Raw genomic sequence first — 22,607 nt, forward strand, 5'->3', positions numbered from 1 at the left:
TGAAATGGATAATGTGACGAGAGCTAGCAAGCTAGCCGTTCGATAGACCACTTAACCAAACATCTTACACACATCTTGTGATCGTCTCTGTGCAACTATTTATGACATTCTCTCGATTTATCGTCATCCAGAGGTTCTGATAGATTAATGAAACATTTTTATTATTATATTTTTTTTATAGGAAAAAAATAAAATAAAATACCAAAACCTTTTGTGGTCTATCTGGCAGCGCAACGTCAAACCTGAGTTTTTGTCATTGTTTTCAATTTAGGACAGCAATAGCCACTCACTTTTCTGCCACCCGGAAGTACTCTGGCGCCTATTGTTTACAAATATTACAAAATGGTCTATTGGTGTTAGGATTATAAGGGAGTCCTTGACTAAAATTCTCCCATGTCAAATTTTAGAACCCTTGGCTGCTCTACAGTATATAGCATGGATCAGTGCATAATTGACTGCAGCCTCTAACTTGTCCACACGAGGGCAGCAGCGTCCCACCTGGATAATTTGAAGCAGTTTCTCTTTTATCAGGTGAGTTACCTGGTGTTGTTGGAGGCTACCGAAATAGATGCAATTAAACACCATATCCTGCTTTTCTCCACCCGTGATGATAAATGTCAACGAGTGTGTCGAAATTGTCACTTGAGGGCGGCGGAATCAGGTGGAGCTCGCGCGCAGTGGGCGGTTGCGTCAGTGGTGCGCACTGGCGCGCCACATGCAGAGAAAAAGAGCGAGAAGGGGATCGGAGGGCAGCTGGATGTTATGAAGGAGGGCACGCAGTTGGATGCTGGCGCTTTATATGAACCACAAATGCGCATCTGCACCCAGGAAACACGTCGTGACTGATTGGGTACCGATGGACTACGTGGCACCATCGCTGCACGCTGGGACCATATCTGCCGTCTTGAAAGGTACACACACTTTTTTATTTTTTTACACAACTTTATACGTCTTGGAGCCTGTCTTTGCTTACTAAATAGGAACAATGTTCTGATGAGGACAGTACTGTAGCTCGCGCATGGGTCGGGAACATGTGCGCTATTGGCGGGCGTTGCGGATGCTTGACAACTTCGAGTTCCAATCGAGACAGGGATGTGTTTTGTTTAATTGTTTTTTTTTTTTAAGTCGATGCAGTCTGAAAGACAGAATAATCAATTTACTCTACTTTAAAACCGGATTAAATGTACACTCACTCACTCACTAGTCACGTCATTAGGAAGACCACAATGTCACTGGTGTACCCAAAAGCATATACATATATATATATATATATATATATATATATTATATATATATTATTCATATTGAGAGTGAGTGGGTTTCTAATATTTTGTCCTTCATGCTATTTAACCGTCTGGGCTCTGCTGGACGAGTGTTTGATCTTAACCATTTTAGCTGTGTTAATACAAATATAATGATAATGAAACTTCCCAAGGGTGTGGATTTTTGTCAGATTTTGTAATTTGCAACGAGCTTTTTAAATATCATTATGTACAATTTACACCAAATTGTACCTTTTTGGCTCTATCGTGGGCACTTTTGGTTGACTGTAACCCATAAAAGCAGTTTTTTTTTTTTTTTTTTTTTTTTGATTTCCTGTTATTTACTGGATTGCATCGTGCTCTTCGGGTAAAAAGGGTTTCATTATAGACTCAACACTTGATTTTTTTTTTTCCCTACCAAATTACACAATGGACAAGGGAGCAATTTCAAGCAATATTCATAATTTCCCAAAGAGGCGTTTAACAGCTCACACACACCTAAGGAGCAAATTAATGATGTAATTTTGAGTTTAAGAAATAAACTCTGCTGATTATGGAGAAGAATTATATTTCAATTTAAGAAGTGGAAGCTCTCTCTGCTGGCTGTAAGAAAGACTACTATAATCATTGTAAGAAAAAAAAAAAAGGTTGCAGAGAATACATAAACATTTCATTTTTGATATTCTTTTCCAACCTGCACATTGTGTTAACAAACTGGCGTTTGAAGGGTTAAGAAATGAAAACAAATTGATATTTTAGACCAATAATGAGAACTGATGTTAATCAAACACTTAAAAAAAAAATAATAATAAAAATAGTCTGAATTAAAACTGTAGCAATACAATAGCAAACCTGAATACCTCTCTGATAGTGCCAATAGAAGATGAGCATCATTATCTTAATAAAGGCAAGATGATTATTATTATTTTTTTAGATATACATCTCTTGGTTGGATTTGCTCTCAGTATAATCACAATGTCATACCATATATCACAGCTTTTTGATATGGTCAAAAGAGATGATGTTCTGCATGCCTGTAAGTTGATGTCAAATTGTACACAAGGTTCACCAACAACATGAATTAATCACTGACCAATTACATTAGTTTTTTTCCCCCGTGCGTAAATGATGAAGTCTTGTCATTGGTGTTGGCTAGTGGTGTCGTTTTGACTCCCTGAGAAGCGCTCTAAAAGGGTACTTTATTTATGGTGTAAACAAAAAGAGTCTCTGTTACTTTGTCCTTCATGCATCCTTTTTAGTTGTTTTGTCTGTGCATGACATCGATTGCTTCACCCTAATTTGCTCGGTCTTTACAACAAAGGCCCTTTTATTTCCACTTTCCTCATTAAACAGATGTATTGTCGATAATGGGCCAAAAGGTAATTGTTAGTCTATGTACCCAAAACCCACAATGGTGCCTTGCTTAGTTCACCACCTACATTTGGTCATTGACAGGTAAAGAGCAAAAAATATAAGGCTGCTGTAATGCAATTTAATGAATAACTGAGAACCTCATCTAAATGTCACATTATTGCCTAAATTTAATTCCTTTGACAGTATACAGCTAAAATTGTGTTCATCATTATCTTTCGTCATAATTAACCACAATATTACAGAATGAAATCCAGGATCAAAAGTTTGCCTAAACAGATAATAATACTCAGTTTTGATTTATGTGGTCGTTTTAACAATGTGTTTATTTTTACAGTTGTGGGTTACCTGTGGGCTGTTGCTCATATCTTTGCCATTATTAACCGAAAGAAATGAAGGTCATCGGCTACATTGTCAGTAGGGCTCCACCACTTCAAAACTGTCCCAATCCAAATCGATTGATGTAATGGACTTTTGCCTATCTTGTCGTTCCACCATTTCAACATTATTATGAGTCTTTGTCTTTGTACTTGGAGTTTTTGTAAATCCACTGTGCATTTAAATGGTTCAAATGTTTGTTTGTGTTTTTTAATGGGCATTTCAGGGCTCTATAGAATTTGTATCCAAGCCTGTGCATTACTCTGAGGCTTTGCATTCAGCTCAGTCACTGATGGTGGTTTACTTGCCAGAATCAATTCCCACTCAATGGCTGTGTGAATGTGAGTGGGAATCATTGTCTGTCTGTATGTGCCCTTTGAGTGACTGGCGACCAGTCCAAGGTGTAGTGCACCTTTCACATGAAGTCAGCTGGGATAGGCTTCAGCTCCCTATGATACCCGTATCTCTCAGTCTCCATGGTTACATATTCAAAAGTTTTAGTCTTTTTAAACAAATAATGAATTGTAGTGTAGTTGTATTGAAATGATTTAGTGTCTTGTGGGGTGTTTCGTGTGTTACTGCATAATGGAGCAGATTCCAGGATTCATGGAAAGGTTGTCGGGCAAAAAAATTGCAACTGTTTAGTTTTTTGTTTGTTTGTTAAGACTCAGGGCTCCATCTGCTGCTCTTTACCACCTCTAGATCAACAGTTGAAAGAGAGGTTCAGTCTCATACCCGGAGAGGAACGTAAAGTATTCACCCCTGCGGCCTATTTTCTCAATTCCAACATGTGTTAATCTGCATAATGAGGATCACAGCTGACGTGGGGCGTCTGCGCCTGTCTTGTCAAGTTCCAGGCAGGGTTGTGTGGCGCTCTCATTCTGCCACCTTCAATCAGGAGGAGTCACCATGAAGGTGGGCACTCAGAAGGACATTGGCTTGTGCGAATGATGGATGACAATATTGAGTCATGCGTGACTTAGGTCAGGGGTGTCAAGTTTGTTTTCATCGCAGGCGCATCATACTTATGGTTGCCCTAAGGGGGCCGGTTATAATGTATAATCGATAGGGGTGTAACGGTAGGCCAAAAATCATGGCTCAGTACGTGCCTTGGGTTGAAGCTCAAAGTTCGGTTCACATACAGTACGGAAGAAAATGCAGAACAAACTGCATGTTTTATGGAAACAGAAACACATTTACTGACATTTAAAATCAAACTGCAAGAGCTTACATCTTGAAGCAAAACAAGAAAAAAGCCCGGAGAGTACATAGTGTCGCTGGAATATGTGTTTATACAGCACTACTTTATTTTTCATGTTGTAATAATATGCACACAGGTGTGATGAAGTTTGATGTTCTGCCAAAAGCAAAGCAAATTTATTTATATAGGGCATTTCATACACAAGGTAACTCAATGTGCTTTACATGATTAAAAACATTTAAAAACAAAGAAAAAAACAGCATATAAACATTTAAAACAAAGAGAAAAATAAACAAATAAAATTAAAATACAATTAAAACAGCATAGAGTGCAAGAAATATCATTTGGAAATGCTCTAAAAGGCATGGGGGAAAAAGAAGAGTTTTTAACCTGGACTTAAAAACATGCACACTTGGGGCTGACGTCACTTCTGTTGGCAACTTATTCCATTTGTGTGCAGCATAATCGCTAAATGCTTTTTCACCATGTTTTTGGTTTGGACTCTGTGCTCCACTATTTGACCTGAGTCTGTAAATCTCAGAGCCCTATTGGGTTTATATTCCATTAGCATTTCATTCATGTATTAAGGACTTAAACCGTTTAGTGATTTATCGACCAGTAGCAGAACTTTAAAATCTATTCTAAAGCTGACTGGAAGCCAGTGTAAATACTTTACAATTGGAGTAATATGCTCTGACCTCTTTGTTCTGGTCAGAACCCCGAGCCGCAGCATTCTGAATGAGCTGCAGGTGTTTAATGCTCTTTTTAGGGAGTCCAGTCAGTGCGTTTGGAACAGAATTCGAGGGAACATTGTCGCAAGCTTTCACGGGCCACATAAAATGATGTGCAGGCCCGGATCCGAGTCTGACACCTGTGACCTGGGGAGTTATCTTTTGAGTTATTAGTTCGTGGATCACAGGTTTTGTGGTGTCCACTGTTAATTTAATGTGTCATGATTTGTGTCTGGTGGACGCCTTGGTCATAACAATGCTGAACTACAGTGTAATTTCAAAAACCATAATTATATGGTAGTAGGCGGCATAGTGAAAGAGTGTTTAGCCCATCGGCCTCACAATTCTGAGGTTGGGAGTTTGAATCCTGTGTGGAGTTTGGATGTTCTCCTTGTGCCTATGTGGGGGGTTTTAAGGGTACTCCGCCTTCCTCAAACATTCGGGAAAACATGCATGTCAGCTTTACAGAAGACTCTAGGGAATGGGTGTCAAACTCAAGGCCCGGGGGCCAGATCCGGCCCACCACATCATTTTATGTGGCCCGCAAAAGCAAATCGTATGGGTCAACTTCCATGATTCTTGTACAAATCTGTACCAAAATTTCAAATTGTCAAATGTAATAAATAATAACACTTGAGATATTGCAACCATTTTTTTGTTACCAAATGCCTTTTTACAGTAACTTCAGCAATAGTTGAACTAACTATTATCCTTGACTTCTGATTTCAAAACTCATTATCCATCTATTTGTTTTGTCTATGTAATAATATGATGAGGTGATTAAACATTTGTGGTTTAAAGTCATGACGGCGCTCTGAGGGAAACCGTAACTATAATGGGGTCCATGACAAAATTGATTTTGACACCCCAGCTCGATGGGCTCATCTGAAGTCTCTTAATTGCAACGTTCCTAACTCCTCGCTCCTCAAAACATTGAAGGCAGCCCGGAAGTTATTCTCAAGAAGAGTAAGAATAAGAAGAAGAATCACCTTTATTGTCATGAACATGCATCCATGCGCACAAAAATCGTTCTCTGCCATATTAAGGTGATTCTCAGTTGTTTTAAACGCACATCGGGGAGTGAGGATCGAGCATCGAGGAGTTTCCACGGGCTAGCTTCAAATCAAGGGACGTCTGATGTATCCTCCGCGAAAGTCTCAGGGCTCCTCGATGTTGAGGTTGTTTGTTTATATGTGCCCTGTGATTGGCTGGCGATCAATTCAGGGTGTAAGCCGCCTCTCGCCCAAAGATAGCTGGGATACGCTCCAGCACGCCTGCGATCCTAGCGAGGATAAGCGGTACAGAAAATGGATGGATATTTTGCTGAGTGTCTGTTGTATTTGGGGCAGTATTTGATACCAAAATGACTTGATAACACTGGCTCATGGTAACTACGACTAACCAACTAGTAATTAGGCTGTCATTTTGTCAAATGCACTTGGGCACATAAAGAAAATAACTTTCATATGTTTCCATTTGAAATATAAAACATAAAGTGGACATTTGTGGCGATAGTAATAATTTACAAGGCTCAAAATATTTTTTTTTCTTGGAGGAGCAGTTTTGATAATCATTTCTTCATTTGAGGAGCAACTTTCTAATTTTTAGGAGCATTTTTTTGCAGGTTAATCACACAAGGAACCGAAACAAGGGTTTTATTAAACAATAAAAATATGACAATATTGCAGGGGAGTTGAATGTAGGGCTGCCCCTAATGAATATTTTAGTACTCGAGTATGCTATTGTACTCATAATTAACAGATCGAGCCTTGATTTAACTACGCAGTTGACATCATCTGGTGGGATCTGGTGGGAGTAGCTAGCATGTAAACGGAGTAGCGAGGAGCTGGGACCTAGGAAGTTGCAAATATTGAAATGAGATGAGCCCTAGATTGTCCTTATGTGTGAATGTGATGTGTGATTGCTTGTTTGTGTATAAGCTCGCTACAGTTCGCTCAACAATCTCAACCAAAGTCAGCTGTGGTAGGCTCCAGCTCACCTGCAGCCCCAGTGAGGATAAGTGGTGTATAAAAGTTGATGGATAACAATAATAACTTAGATTTATTCATCGACTTTCTGGGAACCCAAAGACACTTAAGCTGTACAGCACAAGAATGCAGAAGTTGAACCTTTGTCAATTCCATAAGTACCCTTTTTTGTCTGTCTTGCTTTTTTTTGTGATGCCACTATTGTGATGGCAGGGAAAGTGAGATGAGCATAAAAATGAGAAAGTTAGGAAAGTGTTACACATGATTTTGTACGGTTCCTTTTCTTAACATTGAACGATTATGTAAAATGTATTTTGTAATTTGTTTGCTTATGAGTGAATAATGCACCATTTTAATTACAAAATGCAGGTGATGTGTATATACTGTATGTTAAGATTTTTTTCGGCACTTATATTACATATATACATCTTATTGAAATACACACACACCCCCACACACACACAGAGAAACAAACACACAAACACACAAGCGGGCATTGCACACATCAACCTGGGTGGATGAGTGTGGAATGGAGCCAATTTTCCCATCAGAGGATTAAGTGGGATGCTTGCAGTGGACAGTTTAGACATTCCAAGCTGCCAACGCTGACTTTTACACTAGCGTGAGATGTCTGAACAAGAGAGAGCTTTGCAACAAGGAGGGCATATACAGAGGAGGTAATTTACAACCCCAATTCCAATGAAGTTAGGATGTTGTGTTAAACATAAATAAAAACAGAATACAATGATTTGCAAATCATGTTCAACCTATATTGAATTGAATACACTACAAAGACAAGATATTTAATGTTCATCAACTTAATGTTGATCAACTTTATTGTTTTTAGCAAATAATCATTAACTTTGAATTTTTATGGTTGCAACACTTTCCAAAAAAGCTGGGACAGGGTCATGTTTACCACTGTGTTACATCACCTTTTCTTTTAACAACATTCAATAAACGTTTGGGAACTGAGGACATTAATTATTGAAGCTTTGTAGGTGGAATTCTTTCCCATTTTTTCTTGATGTACAGCTTCAGGTGTTCAACAGTCTGGGGTCTCCGTTGTCGTATTTTATGCTTCATAATGCATTGTAGATTGAGGAACATTGTCCTTAAACTGTTCGACTATTTTCTCACGCACTTGTTCACAAATGTGAACTCCTCGGACCACGGAACACTTTTCCACTTCGCATCAGTCCGTCTTAGATGAGCTCGGGCCCAGAGAAGCCGGCGGCGTTTCTGGGTGTTGTTGATAAATGGCATTTGCTTTGCGTAGTAGAATTTCAAGTTGCACTTACAGATGTAGCGCTGAATTGTATTTACTGACATTGGTTTTCTGAATTGTTTCTGAGCCCATGTGGTGATATCCTTTCCACATTAAAGTCGGTTTTTGATGCAGTGCCGCCTGAGGGATCGAAGGTCACGGTCATTCAATGTTGGTTTTCGACCTTGCCGCTTACATGCAGTGAGTTCTCCAGATTCTCTGAACCTTTTGATGATATGGATCGCAGATGATGAAATCCCTAAATTCCTTGCAATTGTACATTGAGGAACATTGTCCTTAAACTGTTCGACTATTTTCTCACGCACTTGTTCACAAAGAGGCAAACCTCGCCCCGTCTTTGCTTGTGAATGATTGAGCAATTCAAGGAAGCGCCTTTTACAGCCAATCATGGCACCCACCTGTTCCTAATTTGCCTGTTCACCTGTGGGATGTTCCAAACAGGTGTTTGATGAGCATTCCTCAACTTTCTCAGTCTTTTTTGCCACCTGTCCCAGCTTTTATGGAAAGCAGCCATAAAATTCTAAGTTAAGGATTATTTGCTTTCAATTTGAACATTAAATATTTTGTCTTTGTTGTGTATTCAATTAAATATAGGCTGAACATGATTTGCAAATCATTGTATTCTCTTTTTATTTATGTTTAACACAACGTCCCAACTTCATTGGAATTGGGTTGTAGTTAGGATTATAGTCTGTTATCTTCTCAGTTTTATCAAACGTAAGAGCAGTAATTTCCATCCATGCATCCATTTTCTATAGCACTTGTCCTTATTAGATTATGCAGGTGAGCTGGAGTCTATCCCTGAATTGGTCTCCAGCGAATTGCAGGGCAAATAAAAACAAACAATCATTCACATACAATTCTGCGGAGAAGAGTGGGTCAAAATTCCTCCATAGCAATGAGAAAGACTCATCACCAGTTATCACTAACTCTTCATTTCAGTTAAGTTATTGCTGCCAAGCGTGGCACAACCAGTTATTAGGTTCAGGGGACAATTAATTTTTCTGATACGGTGAAACAGTTTTGGACTTTCCCCCCTAAATAAATAAAATCATCATATAAAAGTAAATTTTATGTTTACTTGGGTTGTCAAAATGAGATAATAAAATTGGTTTGCTGATCTGATACAAGTGTGATAAATATGCACAAATAATCAGGTATCGTGAAGGGGGCAAATACTTTTTCACAGCACTGTAACACAAATTATTTTTGGTAGCACTATCCCCTACATTCAATGGCATGAATTGTTTGTCATGTAAGTATATTTCTGTCACTTGTATTTTATTCAGGCTGATGTTATGTATTCATCAAAAGTCAGTATCGGCAAAGCATTGTCCAAAATTTTCCTCTTCCATAAAACAGCAGCATTTAATTTTCAAGTGAAAGGTCTGTCCCTTTTCAAATTTCCCAGGGGACACATCTGCATTTAAACAACACTCTCAGGTCTGTGCATGCTACTTTTAATTTGCTAACTAAATCATTCTGTTCTTGTGTTTCTCCAATGAAATGTCCCCTGACCCTTGAGACTGTTGATGGAGATATTAAGCAGGAAATAAAGCGTGTTGATGAATAATTCTGCGTGTAGTAAAGGAGTCATTGCTGACATAAAATAGAGTTCTCAAAGTAATGTAGAGCTGGAATTCTACTGGAATGACAAACACTGTGTTTTAGGATAATCTCACCTTTTGCAGCAATGCATCATCAGACATTAGCATACACTTGAGTGCTGTGAATCAATTTAGGTGGGGATATTAACAGTTTGGAGTACAGAGCCAACAATCCGGCTGGCTCTTTGATTATTTTCGAACAATCGCTTCCACGTTTGTGTCTCTGCGTGTGAGAGCTTGGCTGTGTGACACATGCCACTTGGATTTGTGGGCTTTATCTCCACTTTGCCAGAGGCGGAGCGATACGTCAGTTCATGGCAACCAAGTGCCCTTTAATGGCTTCGTGTGAGTGCCGCTGCCACAAAATACTGTGCGCACTTTGAGTTCAGGGCAACATGACAGTCCGAAAGTTACTAAAATCCGCCAAAATGAGCATGAAAAGGATGACTTTCTATGTATAAACTGAAGTCTCAAAGCTGCTGTTATGCAGACAATCAGTGAAGAGTATAGTTGATTTTCTGCTTATTGTGTTGGCGTGCAGCCTCCAATCTCTATGCAATGAGTCAATAGTCTGCATCTATCTATCTATCTATCTATCTATCTATCTATCTATCTATCTATCTATCTATCTATCTATCTATCTATCTATCTATCTATCTATCTATCTATCTATCTATCTATCTATTTCCAACTTAAATGCTAATTTTTTTCCCCGTTAAATCTTATTAATTTCCATTTGGATTAACTTGGTAAATTTACTATGCTGTATATGCCGTATTAAATTGGGTAAGAATAGCTCGGCTGTATCACAGGACAGGAATAGATGGCACGAACAGGAAGTCAGATGGAAACACAACACAATTATTCCAAACACAGTACTAGAAAGATTATGGGACAACTTCATTAACTTCAATCATTAGTCTGTCATCAATACTGTACAAAACACATTGGTACAAAATATGAGTAAAGTGCATCAATTTTACATCATGTAACTACACAAACACACACTAAGATTGCAAATGGGGGGGGGGAGTAGGGTCTGATGACCAGCCAGTCGACTAAGACGCCCTGCTGTTGGTTGTCTGGCAACCATCACATGCTGAGGCTGTGCTGCAAAAGGCCACGCAGATCTTTGTCAAATTGGGTGGTGGCACTGATTAACACCATCATAAATAATTCAATCTTAGCCTTTGACCCTGCTGAACAAGTATGAAGAGAACCATCACAACACACACAAACGTCCTCATGTAGCTGCCACTTTTAAGCAAATGTTCTCATCCCAGTTTGTTGATTATACTAAATAAAATGAATCATGCTTATAATCATGGTTGCAGTACTATTTTGGAAGACAACCACCAACGATGCATCACCATCAACATTTCAAAAACAGATTTTTAGAATACTACATTACAATGATAAACTAATAAAATTAAAAGATTATAATAAGAGTAAGTAGTAATTTTATGCACATTGAATATATAAAGAAATAAAAAAGGTACGGTTAAGTAAAATAGATGTACAGTAGTTTCATAATTAATGAAGCCTTAGCTTGATGCTCTGATAATTTCCCTGTCATCCACAACTTCGTCAGAGGAAAAAAAAAAAATCCAGATACTTCTCCTTTTTCTGTCACCTACTTCAAAATAAGTAAGCCTGGTAAAAAAAAAAACTGTGTAGTTAGTTTTTTCAAAATTTAAAGCAGTTTCAAGGTGTCCTAATAACAGGTCTCTGACATTCTTAGGTCAAAAATACACAACTCACGTAACACTGGTTGAAATTACTCTGTCTTGAGGGGGTGGTTTTGTTTCAGGGAAATGAGCCACTTCTCGCCTCACTAGGGCAAAGCAAGAGCGTTGCAACGAAGCGATGGTTACTTCTAGCACAGAGTATGAAGAAAAAAGCAAGCGCTCATAAAGATTCAATTGTGCTTTCACTTGGGGAGGCACTCCATCACCAAGCTGCCGAATTACACGAGTTAGTGGAGCACAGTAAAATGCAGCCCTATGGGGGGCACAAGCCAGTGCAAACTGTAGGCCGGTCCCAAGCCCGGAAAAATGTAGAGGGTTGCGTCAGGAAGGGCATCCGGCTTAAAACTTTGCCAAACAAATATGAGCGTTCATCGAAAGAATTCCATACCGGATCAGTCGTGGCCCAGGTTAACGTCCGCCACCGGCGCTGTCAACCTGCAGGGCGCCGTTGGAAATTCAGATACTGCGTGTTGAAGTCGAAGAAGAAGAAGAGGTGGAAAGGGGGTTCTTCGGCAGAAAGAGAAGAGGAAAGCACAGAGCCTAGAACTGAATGTGGGGACTTTGAATGTTGGGACTATGACAGAAAAATCTTGGGAGTTGATTGACATGATGATTAGGAGAAAGGTTGATATATTGTGTGTTCAGGAGACCAGGTGGAAAGGCAGTAAGGCTAGAAGTTTAGGGGCAGGGTTTAAATTATTTTACCATGGTGTAGATGGGAAGAGAAATGGAGTAGGGTTTATTTTAAAAGAAGAGTTGGCTAAGAATGTCTTGGAGGTGAAAAGAGTATCAGATCGAGTGATGAGGCTGAAACTTGAACTTGAGGGTGTTATGTATAATGTGATTAGTGGCTATGCCCCACAGGTAGGATGTGACCTAGAGATGAAAGAGAAATTCTGGAAGGAGCTAGATGAAGTAGTTCTGAGCATCCCAGACAGAGAGAGAGTCATGATTGGTGCAGATTGTAATGGACATGTTGGTGAAGGAAATAGGGGTGATGTGAAGAAGTAATGGGTAAGTAAGTACAGCATCCAGGAAAGGAACTTGGAGGGACAGATAGTGGTAGACTTTGCAAAAAGAATGCAAATGGCTGTAGTGAACACTATTTTCCAGAAGATGCAGGAACATAGGGTGACCTACAAGAGCGGAGGTAGAAGCATGCAGGTGGATTACATCTTGTGCAGACGATGTAATCTGAAGGAGGTTACCGACTGTAAGATAGTGGTAGGGGAGAGTGTGGCTAGACAGCATAGGATGGTGGTGTGTAAGATGACTCTGGTGGTGGGGAGGAAGATTAGGAAGACAAAGGCAGAGCAGAGAACCATGTGGTGGAAGCTGAGACAGGACGAGTGTTGTGCAGATTTTCAGGAAGAGGTGAAACAGGCTCTCGGTGGACAGGAGGAGCTTCCAGAAGACTGGACCACTTCAGCCAAGGTGATCAGAGAGGCAGGCAGGAGAGTACTTGGCGTATCTTCTGGCAGGAAAGAAGAGAAGGAGACTTGGTGGTGGAACCTCACAGTACAGGAAATCATACAAGGAAAAAGGTTAGCTAAGAAGAAGTGGCACACTGAGAGGACCGAAAGGAATACGTTGAGATGCGACGTAGGGCTAAGGTAGAGGTGGCAAAGGCCAAACAAGAGGCATATGATGACATGTATGCCAGGTTGGACACTAAAGAAGGAGAAAATGATCTTTACAGGTTGGCCAGACAGAAGGATAGAGATGGGAAGGATGTGCAGCAGGTTAGGGTGATTAAGGATAGAGATGGAAATAAGTCGACTGGTGCCAGTAGTGTGCTAGATAGATGATAAGAATACTTCGAGGAGTTGATGAATGAGGAAAATGAAAGAGAAGGGAGAGTAGAAGAGGAAAATGTGGTGGACCAGGAAGTGGCAATGATTAGTAAGGGGGAAGTTAGAAAGGGATTAAAGAGGATTGAAAAATGGAAAGGCAGTTGGTCCTGATGACATTCCTGTGGAGGTATGGAAGCATCTAGGAGAGGTGGCTGTGGAGTTTTTGACCAGCTTCTTCAATAGAATTCTAGCGTGTGAGAAGATGCCTGAGGAATGGAGGAAAAGTGTGCTGGTGGCCATTTTTAAGAACAAGGGTGATGTGCAGAGCAGTGGCATCTATAGAGGAATAAAGTTGATGAACCACACAATGAAGTTATGGGAAAGAGTAGTGGAGGCTCGACTCAGGACAGAAGTGAGTATTTGCGAGCAACGCTATGGTTTCATGCCAAGAAAGAGTACCACAGATGCGTTATTTGCCTTGAGGATGTTGATGGAAAGGTACAGAGAAGGTCAGAAGGAGCTACATTGTCTTTGTAGATCTAGAGAAAGCCTATGACAGAGTACCCAGAGAGGAACTGTGGTACTGCATGCGGAAGTCTGGAGTGGCAGAGAAGTATGTTATAATAATACAGGACATGTACGAGGGCAGCAGAACAGTGGTGAGGTGTGCTGTAGGTGTGACAGACGAATGTAAGGTGGAGGTGGGACTGCATCAGGGATCAGCCCTGAGCCCCTTCCTGTTTGCAGTGGTGATGGATAGGCTGACAGATGAGATTAGACTGGAATCCCCATGGACCATGATGTTTGCAGATGACATTGTGATCTGCAGTGAAAGCAGGGAGCAGGTGGATGAAGAGTTAGAAAGATGGAGGCATGCACTGGAAAGCAGAGGAATGAAAATTAGCCAAAGTAAGACAGAATATATGTGCATGAATGAGAGGGGTGGTGGGGGACGAGTGAGGCTACAGAGAGATAGCAAGGTTGGAGGACTTTAAATACTTGGGGTCCACCATCTAGAGCAATGGTGAGTGTGGTCAGGATGGTTTGAACGGGTGGAGGAAGGTGTCAGGTGTGTTATGTGACAGAAGAGTCTCTGCGAGGATGAAGGGCAAAGTTTATAAAACAGTGGTGAGGTCAGCCATGATGTACGGATTAGAGACAGTGGCACTGAAGAGACAACAGGAAGCAGAGCTGGAGGTGGCGGAAATGAAGATGTTGAGGTTCGCTCTCGGAGTGACCAGGTTGGATAAAATTAGAAATGAGCTCATCAGAGGGTCAGCCAAGTTTTGATGTTTTGGAGACAAAGTTAGAGAGAGCAGACTTCGATGGTTTGGACACGTCCAGAGGAGAAATAGTGAGTATATTGGTAGAAGGATGTTGAGGATGGAGCTGCGAGGCAACAGAGCTAGAGGAAGACCAAAGAGAAGGTTGATGGATGTCGTGAGGGAAGACATGAGGGCAGTTGGTGTTCGAGAGGAGGATGCAGGAGATAAGCTTACATGGCAAAGGATGACGCGCTGTGGCGACCCCTAAATGGACAAGCCGAAAGGAAAAAAGAAGTGGAGCACAGTAATTCCCAACCAACGTCTCATGACACATTAGTGTGCTGCAGAAATGATGTAATTTTACTTCATTGAGCCCAAAAATAATAATAGTTCATTACAAATTATGTATCTTTGTCTATCTTTCTATGCCAGTAATATATATTGAGAGGCAGAACAGTTAATGGAAGTTCCACAAGATGCCAACAGGTACTGTTAAACTATACACACCTGTTACCATTCATATAACAAATGCTTCAACAGTACATGCTTCCATGTGCTGTCGTTACACCACCACTTGAAAAGGAAAAATCTTAGCTGCCAAGTCATGGGTGGAGAAACTTGTTGTGGGAACAGTGGTGTTATTTATGCAAAGGTTAAAATCAGAACAGTTCACTTACAGAAGTATTTTCTTCCAGTCGTGTTTTCATAAATAAGCAGGTAGCAAAATATGTTTTTACTTGTTCAACACTTGATGGGCAGACAGTTTCTCCAGAGACCCACCTCTTTGTAAAGCAATTTAAAAAGTCCATTTTCCATAATATGTCCGCTTTAAAAATCTCTAAAGAGTCTATAATTCCAAGCAAACATCTTCATTATCGCCTCCTGTCATTTTAAAAAAATTATATTGCATTGGCTGCCATGTAGACAGTCAACTCTGCCAGCCTAATATATTTTGGCACTCCCTTTAATTTTTTTAACAACTCCCCTCGACCTTCTGTTTGTTCTCTCTTTCATCATCTATCCTCCCTGGTGTTGTTTTCTCTTTTTAATTTGGCATTGGCTCCCATCTATTTAAGGATGAACGCTGCTAAGAAGCTGCTGAGCCATGTGGGGAGAATGTACACGGCCTTTTGCGGCTCATGCTGCAGAGTCGGGCTGGATAAGGCAACATAGTGAGATGCACTGTGACAGATAGCGTCTGAGTGAGGGCAGGAATAAGAATGACCAAGTATTTGCACTCACAAAAGAGGTGAATCTAAACTTGGATTAAGACTACATGGATTAAAAGGGGCGTTTGCAGTGTTAAAACTTCTAGCAAGATTTGAGTGTAGCCTTACTTCATTAATCCCAACCTCAATCTCTGACAAAAGCCACACCCCTCACTCATGTGCAAGAGCGCAACTCTCAAACATGGACATTCATAATGGTGTGTGATTATGAATGTGCGTAGTCATGATAAATAGTCACAGTCCATCAGCTTCCTTTTTAGCCATTGACTCTGGTCTTCTTTTCAGATTGAAATATTATGGTGTTTACATTTCACATACATCCACCGGTAACTGTGATCTGGAAAATGCTTAACATCCATGACATCCAAAATATTGGTGACAATTGGTCGCAGTTTTCTGACAATAGGCGATGTTCAGCTGTTTTACATTTACATTAAGCATTTTAGACTGTTCCATCCGGGTGTCCAAGTCGTACCTCCGCCGGTAAAGCAAACTACCTCTTAATAGTCGATTTACATCTCTTGGTAATAATGACTCCTTACAGTGCCAAACGTTTTTGGATGTGTTTGTAGCTCATCGCCAGCTTAAAATAAAACTGGATCATGCTATCCCACTATTTTGTGTGCACAAAGTAGTAGATTGTGTGCACGAAGTAGTTACAGCATGTGCATGAAATAGTGTTTTGTTTTCCCATGTCTTGTCTGGTGTGCTGTAGGTAAGCAAATTAAGGAATGAAAATACTACCAGTAACAATAAAATAAGCGTATTCTGAACTATAATTAACAAGTGACTCATGAATTCTGCCTCTATTAAAATCTATGACTGAATGTACAAATTCATTTTCCCGCTTATTTTCCACATTTGTTCATTCATGACATCTACTTGATAACAATACTTGACATCCATCCATCCATCCATTTTCAACACCGCTTATCCTGGTTAGGGTCGCGGGACGCTGGAGCCTATCCCAGCTGACTTCGGGCGAAAGGCGGACTACACCCTGAACTGGTCGCCAGTCAGTCGCAGGGCACATATAGACACAGACAACCATTCACACTCACAGGTTGTCTTTCCTCGCGCAGGATCCTCAGTGCCTTGCCATGTCTCTATACCATTAGTCAATAGGTGCTGTGTTTTTCTGTGTGTGCGGTAATGTTTGTTCGTATACAGTAGGTGTGTTTGCAATTATATGTGGGAATGGGAGGGGTGGGTTTTTATATTTCCTGCTGTTTTGTGTTTTTATTTCTGTGAAGCACTTTGTGTTGCATTTGTATGTATGATAAATGCTATATAAATACAATTTGATTGATGGATAATGTTAGATTCTTAATCTGGTGGGTCAGAGTTTAAAGGCAATATACTGTTCACTGTGTCTATTTTTTGCATTATAAACACACCGATGGGCCACAATTAAATGACAACTTGCACACATTAAATCATATCAGATATTCTTCCTTTACAAAGCAATAACAATTACAATTGCAAAGCAATAACAATTTTCAGTTTGGATTGACATAAGAGAAGTATTGTTGTGGTTGTAGTTTGCAGTGGCGTATACCATGTACTGCATCGTACTGAGATATACAGGATTGAATATTTGAATATAATATTGAATATTTTGACTGTCATGTAACTGAATAAGGTAACCACTTTTATTTCTCACTCATTCTGCTCTTTTATGAGTTTTATGGTTAGCAACACAGTCTTTTCTCAGTCATTTATGACTCTTCAAGCCATAAATCCTGATCCACTCATTCAGTCGTAGAAACATTTTTCACAATTCATGTTAAAACCAATCTTTTTTCACCGCTCCAAAGCTTTAATGTTGCAATGTGACCTACTTTGTTTTCTCTTGTTGTTAAGCAAATTAATATTTTATTTCACATTGTCATTATTTGTCATGTCTGCTTCTGCGAGAACTGTCAGTTCCCTCTCTCCCCTATCTCTCAGTATTAATGAAAGAAAAAGTGTGCCCACTGGCTAAGTAGGTCATGTGTTTGTGACCTGTGACCCTGGCTGTGTTGCGCCTTAAATCTTTGACTCATATGTGGTATTACCGAATCAACAGATGGGAGTCAGAACACTGCTGTCTTGTGTAGCACAGTGCATCTGTGTTAATGCTTGCTTCTGCACACAGACAGAGGCTCATGCATGCTTTGTGTGTGAAATGACATCTGCCCACGCACATTCGCTTTAGACCCGAGTAATAAATCCAGCACTGTTTGAGGATCCAATTCAAGCTTTGACCTTATGTAGAATATCTATTCATTAGATAGATTATGCCTACCACATAAATATAAACTGCTGCTGCTGCTGTTAACATGGAGCACTCCTCAAAGAACGAACCAACAGTAGTGGTAAATAAAAATGGCTCATTCAAGTTTAAAGAGTTTTCAGTTTACACTTTTTTTTTATATATATTGTTAAAACCACCTGTATGACAGTTGAATATTATTAAAAACATCTTTTGAAAAATCATCCCTCTCTGGCCCCATCCTATGCCTAATTTAATTGTATTTATTATTTTAAAACTCACACAGCTCAGTCTGCTGCACACAGCAGCCACATAGTTAAAAAGAAGGAATTTGACAGCTCTTGAGGCATATCATCTGCCTCCTCTCATTGGGGAGGAGCAGCGGCTCCACTCTGAGCCCCTCCCGGATGACCGAGCTTCTCACCTTATCTCAAAGAGAGAGCCCGGACACCCTGCGGAGGAAACTCATTTCGGCTGCTTGTATCCGGGATCTTGTTCTTTCGGTTACGACCTACAGAGAGTTTCGCCTTTTGTCTTAGCTCCTTCTTTACCACAATGGACCGATACAATGTCCGCATCACTGCAGACGCTGCACCGATCCGCCTGTCGATCTCCCGTTCCATTCTTCCATCACTCGTGAACAAGACCCCAAGATACTTGAACTACTCCACTTGGGGCAGGATCTCATCCGCGACGCGGAGAGGGTGCTCCACCCTTTTCTGACTGAGGACCATGGTCTCAGATTTGGGGGTGCTTATTATGCGAACCGCTTCAGTGAGAGTTGGCGATCACGGCTTGATGAAGCCAACAGAACCACATCATCTGCAAAAAGAAGAGATGCAATACTGAGGCCACCAAACCAGACCCGCTCTACGCCTTGGCTGCGCCTAGAATTTCTATCCATAAAAGAAATGAACAGAATTGGTGACAAAGGGCAACCTTGGCGGAGTCCAACACTCTTATGTTTGAACATGGTTTTGGTTATGGACAATCCGTGATGAGCACAGAAGTCCAATAACAGAACACCACTTGGGTTCTGATCGGGGGGGCTGTTCCTCCCAATCACGCCCTTCCAGGTATCACGGTCATTGCCCACGTGAGCATTGAAGTCTCCAGAAGAACAATGGAGTCCCCAGCGGGAGCGCTCTCTAGCGCCCCCTCCAAGGACTCTAAAAAGGGTGGGTACTCTGAACTGCTGTTTGGTACATAGGCACAAACAACAGTCAAGACCCATCGGCCCACCCGAAGGCGGAGGGAGGCTACCCTCTCGTCCACCGGGGTGAACCCCAATGTAAAGGCACCAAGCCGGGGGGTAATAAGTTTAACCACACCTGCTCGGCGCCTCTCACTGTGGGCAACTCCAGAGTGGAGGAAAGTCCAACCCCTCTCAAGAGGACTGGTACCAGAGCCCAACCCATCTGTGGAGACGAGCCCGACTATATCGAGTCGAAACTTCTCGACCTCACACACCAGCTTGGGCTCCACCCCTGCCAGAGAGGTGACATTCCACGTCCCTAGAGCCAGCTTCTGTAGCTGGGGATCGGATCGCCAAAGTCCCTGCCTTCGGCCACCGCCCAGCTCACACTGCACCCAACTCGTATGGCCCCTGCCACCGGTGGTGAGCCCATGGGAAGGGGGACCCACGTTACCCTTGTATGGGTGCAGACCCGGCCACCAGGCATTCGCCTTCGATCCCCACCTCCAGACCTGGCTCCAGAGGGGGTCCCAATGACCCGTGTCCAGGCAAGGGAAAACATTTTCCTGTATTTCTTCATCACTCTTATATTTTAAATTAATTGTACATTCCAAAAAATACAGCATCAAATTGGAAACATTTAGGGCTCTATTTCCATAAATAGCGGTGGGACACAGGTTGTGGTTTTGGTCAGGAGAGTAAAGTGAGGTTACCTGCAAATCTTGCTCGCAGATGAAAACTGCATACTTGAAGAGTTTTTGAGTGTATCTTGGTGATGGAGTGCTGCCTCCACAAAAATACAATTGATGCTTTTGGTGACCTTAAAGGCACTCACTTTTTTACTTCTCACTCTTGCCTAGTAGTGGCTGCTTGCCTTGTTGCAACACCCTAGCTCCATCATAATAATGAAAGACCTACTCGGCATTGGTATAAAATGTGCTGAAATTCTTGATCATGGCTGTATTTTGACAAAACCATGTGATGGACACATGGAAGTTTTAAATCGTGAAATACCAGTTGGGATAGGTTCACACGTGACTCTCATGAGGATATGCAGTTTAGGAAATACATGGATGGATGTCTTCTTTAAATAAATACAGTATTAGCATTGCATGATTTTGAAAGAATAAATTGAGAATGGATGGCTGGATGGAAACATAGTAGTTGTAAAATTAGTGTGGTTCATAATTCAAAAAGAATTCTTAATATCAAAGGTGCCTTGACAGCGGTGGCCTCCTTCTCACTTTGCACAGACAAGTAAACGCACTCCTGATCCAGCGCTGAACCGTGAGTGACTAATACTTTAATATATAATTAGTTTATTTGTTTTCTCACCACGTAAAAAAAAACAAAAAAACATGCATGTTAGGTTAACCGACAAATGTAACTTGGGGCCGTAATTTCTCGTGTATAATGCGCACCCATGTATAATACGTACCCCCAAAGTTGACCTAAAAATTCTGGAAAACCCTTCTACCTATGTATAATGCATTTTTACAATGCATGATTTTGCTTCTACCCATATGATCAAAACATGAAGTATTATCTGTATTTTGTTAGTTTTTTCAAATAATTATTCTGAAGTTAAGCACTTTATTTGAACATGTAATACTTGAAATTCACAGCCCTACTTTTATTTAGTAAATTAGAAAACATACAGTTGTCCTCATATGTTTGATTACCTAGGCAGAATTTGTAAGATTTGTAAGATAGACAATTCTTTAAAGAAAGGAAAAGGGCCAGGTGAAACACATTTAATTTTATTTCAATGGGATTCAAGTTAAACTGTCAAGCATTTAAAAAGGAATTATCATTTCACAAAACATAACCATAAAGAAATTAATGATGGTTGTTGTTCAGTCATCAGTCGTATTTAGAAAAACAAACAAACAATATTTCACAAATTCTGCCAAGGTATGTAAACTTATGAGCACAACTGTACATATATGCAGTCATACGTACCCCTGTCATATTGGAATAAAAGTGTAGGCTACACGTTTTTCATAACCACTAGGTGGCAGTAGCATATTAGAATGAAAGTGTACACCCTTCTCATAACCTCTAGGTGGCCGTGGCATATTGGAATGAAAATGTACATCTTTTTCATAATCTGTAGATGGTGGCATACATTTATAAAATGTGAATTTTTTTCCCCAATTTTACCCTATACCTGTATAATGCGCATTATTGACTTTCGACAATTTTTTTGGGGAAAAAAATGCGCATTATACACGAGAAATTACGGTAATTCAGCACCAAATCATGTCTTGTTAAGATGTCCTTTTTTGGATATACAGAACTATATTTTTGTTCTGCTGCAAGATGATTTCAGACAAAAGACAAAAATACATGACAATGTCTCGGGACTCGGAAAGATGTCATTCCTTTAGTTCAGGGGTGGCCAACTAGTCAGAGACTAAGAGCCACTTTTTTTCCTGTGTTACTGCAAAGAGCCACATACACGGGTACACATGAACATCATCTTTTAATCATGTATGCACGCATACACAGACCTCTGCTCAGCCAGATCTAATGAAAATAACCACACCAACATGATAATATCAGTAATTTTCAACAGTTAACATTGTGTCTCACACACACAAACTCTCAGTTCAAGCAAGTCCACAAACAATAAAAGAATAATTTTCAATAACATCTTTCTCTTACTATGCTGCTTAGTGAGACTTCTGGCATTCCTTATCTTGAACAATCCTCTTCAAATCTGGCTTGTATTCTGTTGTTGCCACTCTAAGCAATTCTTTCAAATGAGTGTCAGTCAGAAGAGATCGATGCTTTGATTTCACATGTTTCAGGGTAGAAAACACAGACTCGCAGACGTACGTTGACCCAAACATGGACAGTATCTTAAGCGCAGCTCGTTTGATGTTGGGGTATTTTTCAATTGGCACACTTTTCCAGAACTCAACGGTCCCTTCCCTTAAAACAGTTTTCAGTTGATCCTCCTCACAAAGGTCGATCATCTCCAACTCAGCCGCAGCCTCATCTGTGACGAGCGGGGCTTTCAAACAGTCTGGCTTCCAAGCCAGCTGATATGATGCAAGCGTTACGGTCTCTGAGTGTTTTGTAATTTTTTTGAAAAACTGCACCTGCTTTTCTGCCTTGCTTTTCAAAGCGACCAACTTGTTCTTGCGAAGTTCAGTCCCTTTTGGAAATTCCTGTTCGATGTTAGGGTGGAGTGAGCTGAAGATTTGAAGCTTTGAAATGCGCTAATGCTGCGTGACATATAAGGCAGATCGGCTTGCCATTACGTTTAACAAAAAAATATAAACTCTCCCA

General features: G+C 40.6%; 1 protein-coding gene across 1 annotated transcript in view; it reads left to right on the top strand.

The window, feature by feature from the left end:
• Positions 1 to 544: 544 nt before the first annotated feature.
• Positions 545 to 22,607, top strand: part of LOC133481667 (kelch domain-containing protein 8B-like) — a 137,151-nt gene continuing 115,088 nt past the window's right edge. Inside the window, exon 1 of the mRNA XM_061780832.1 lies at positions 545 to 911. The gene's annotated coding sequence lies outside the window, so the exon portion shown is untranslated. The remainder of the gene's footprint in view (positions 912 to 22,607) is intronic.

This window comes from Phyllopteryx taeniolatus, chromosome 1, assembly GCF_024500385.1.
Source record: "Phyllopteryx taeniolatus isolate TA_2022b chromosome 1, UOR_Ptae_1.2, whole genome shotgun sequence".
Classification (NCBI taxonomy): domain Eukaryota; kingdom Metazoa; phylum Chordata; class Actinopteri; order Syngnathiformes; family Syngnathidae; genus Phyllopteryx; species Phyllopteryx taeniolatus.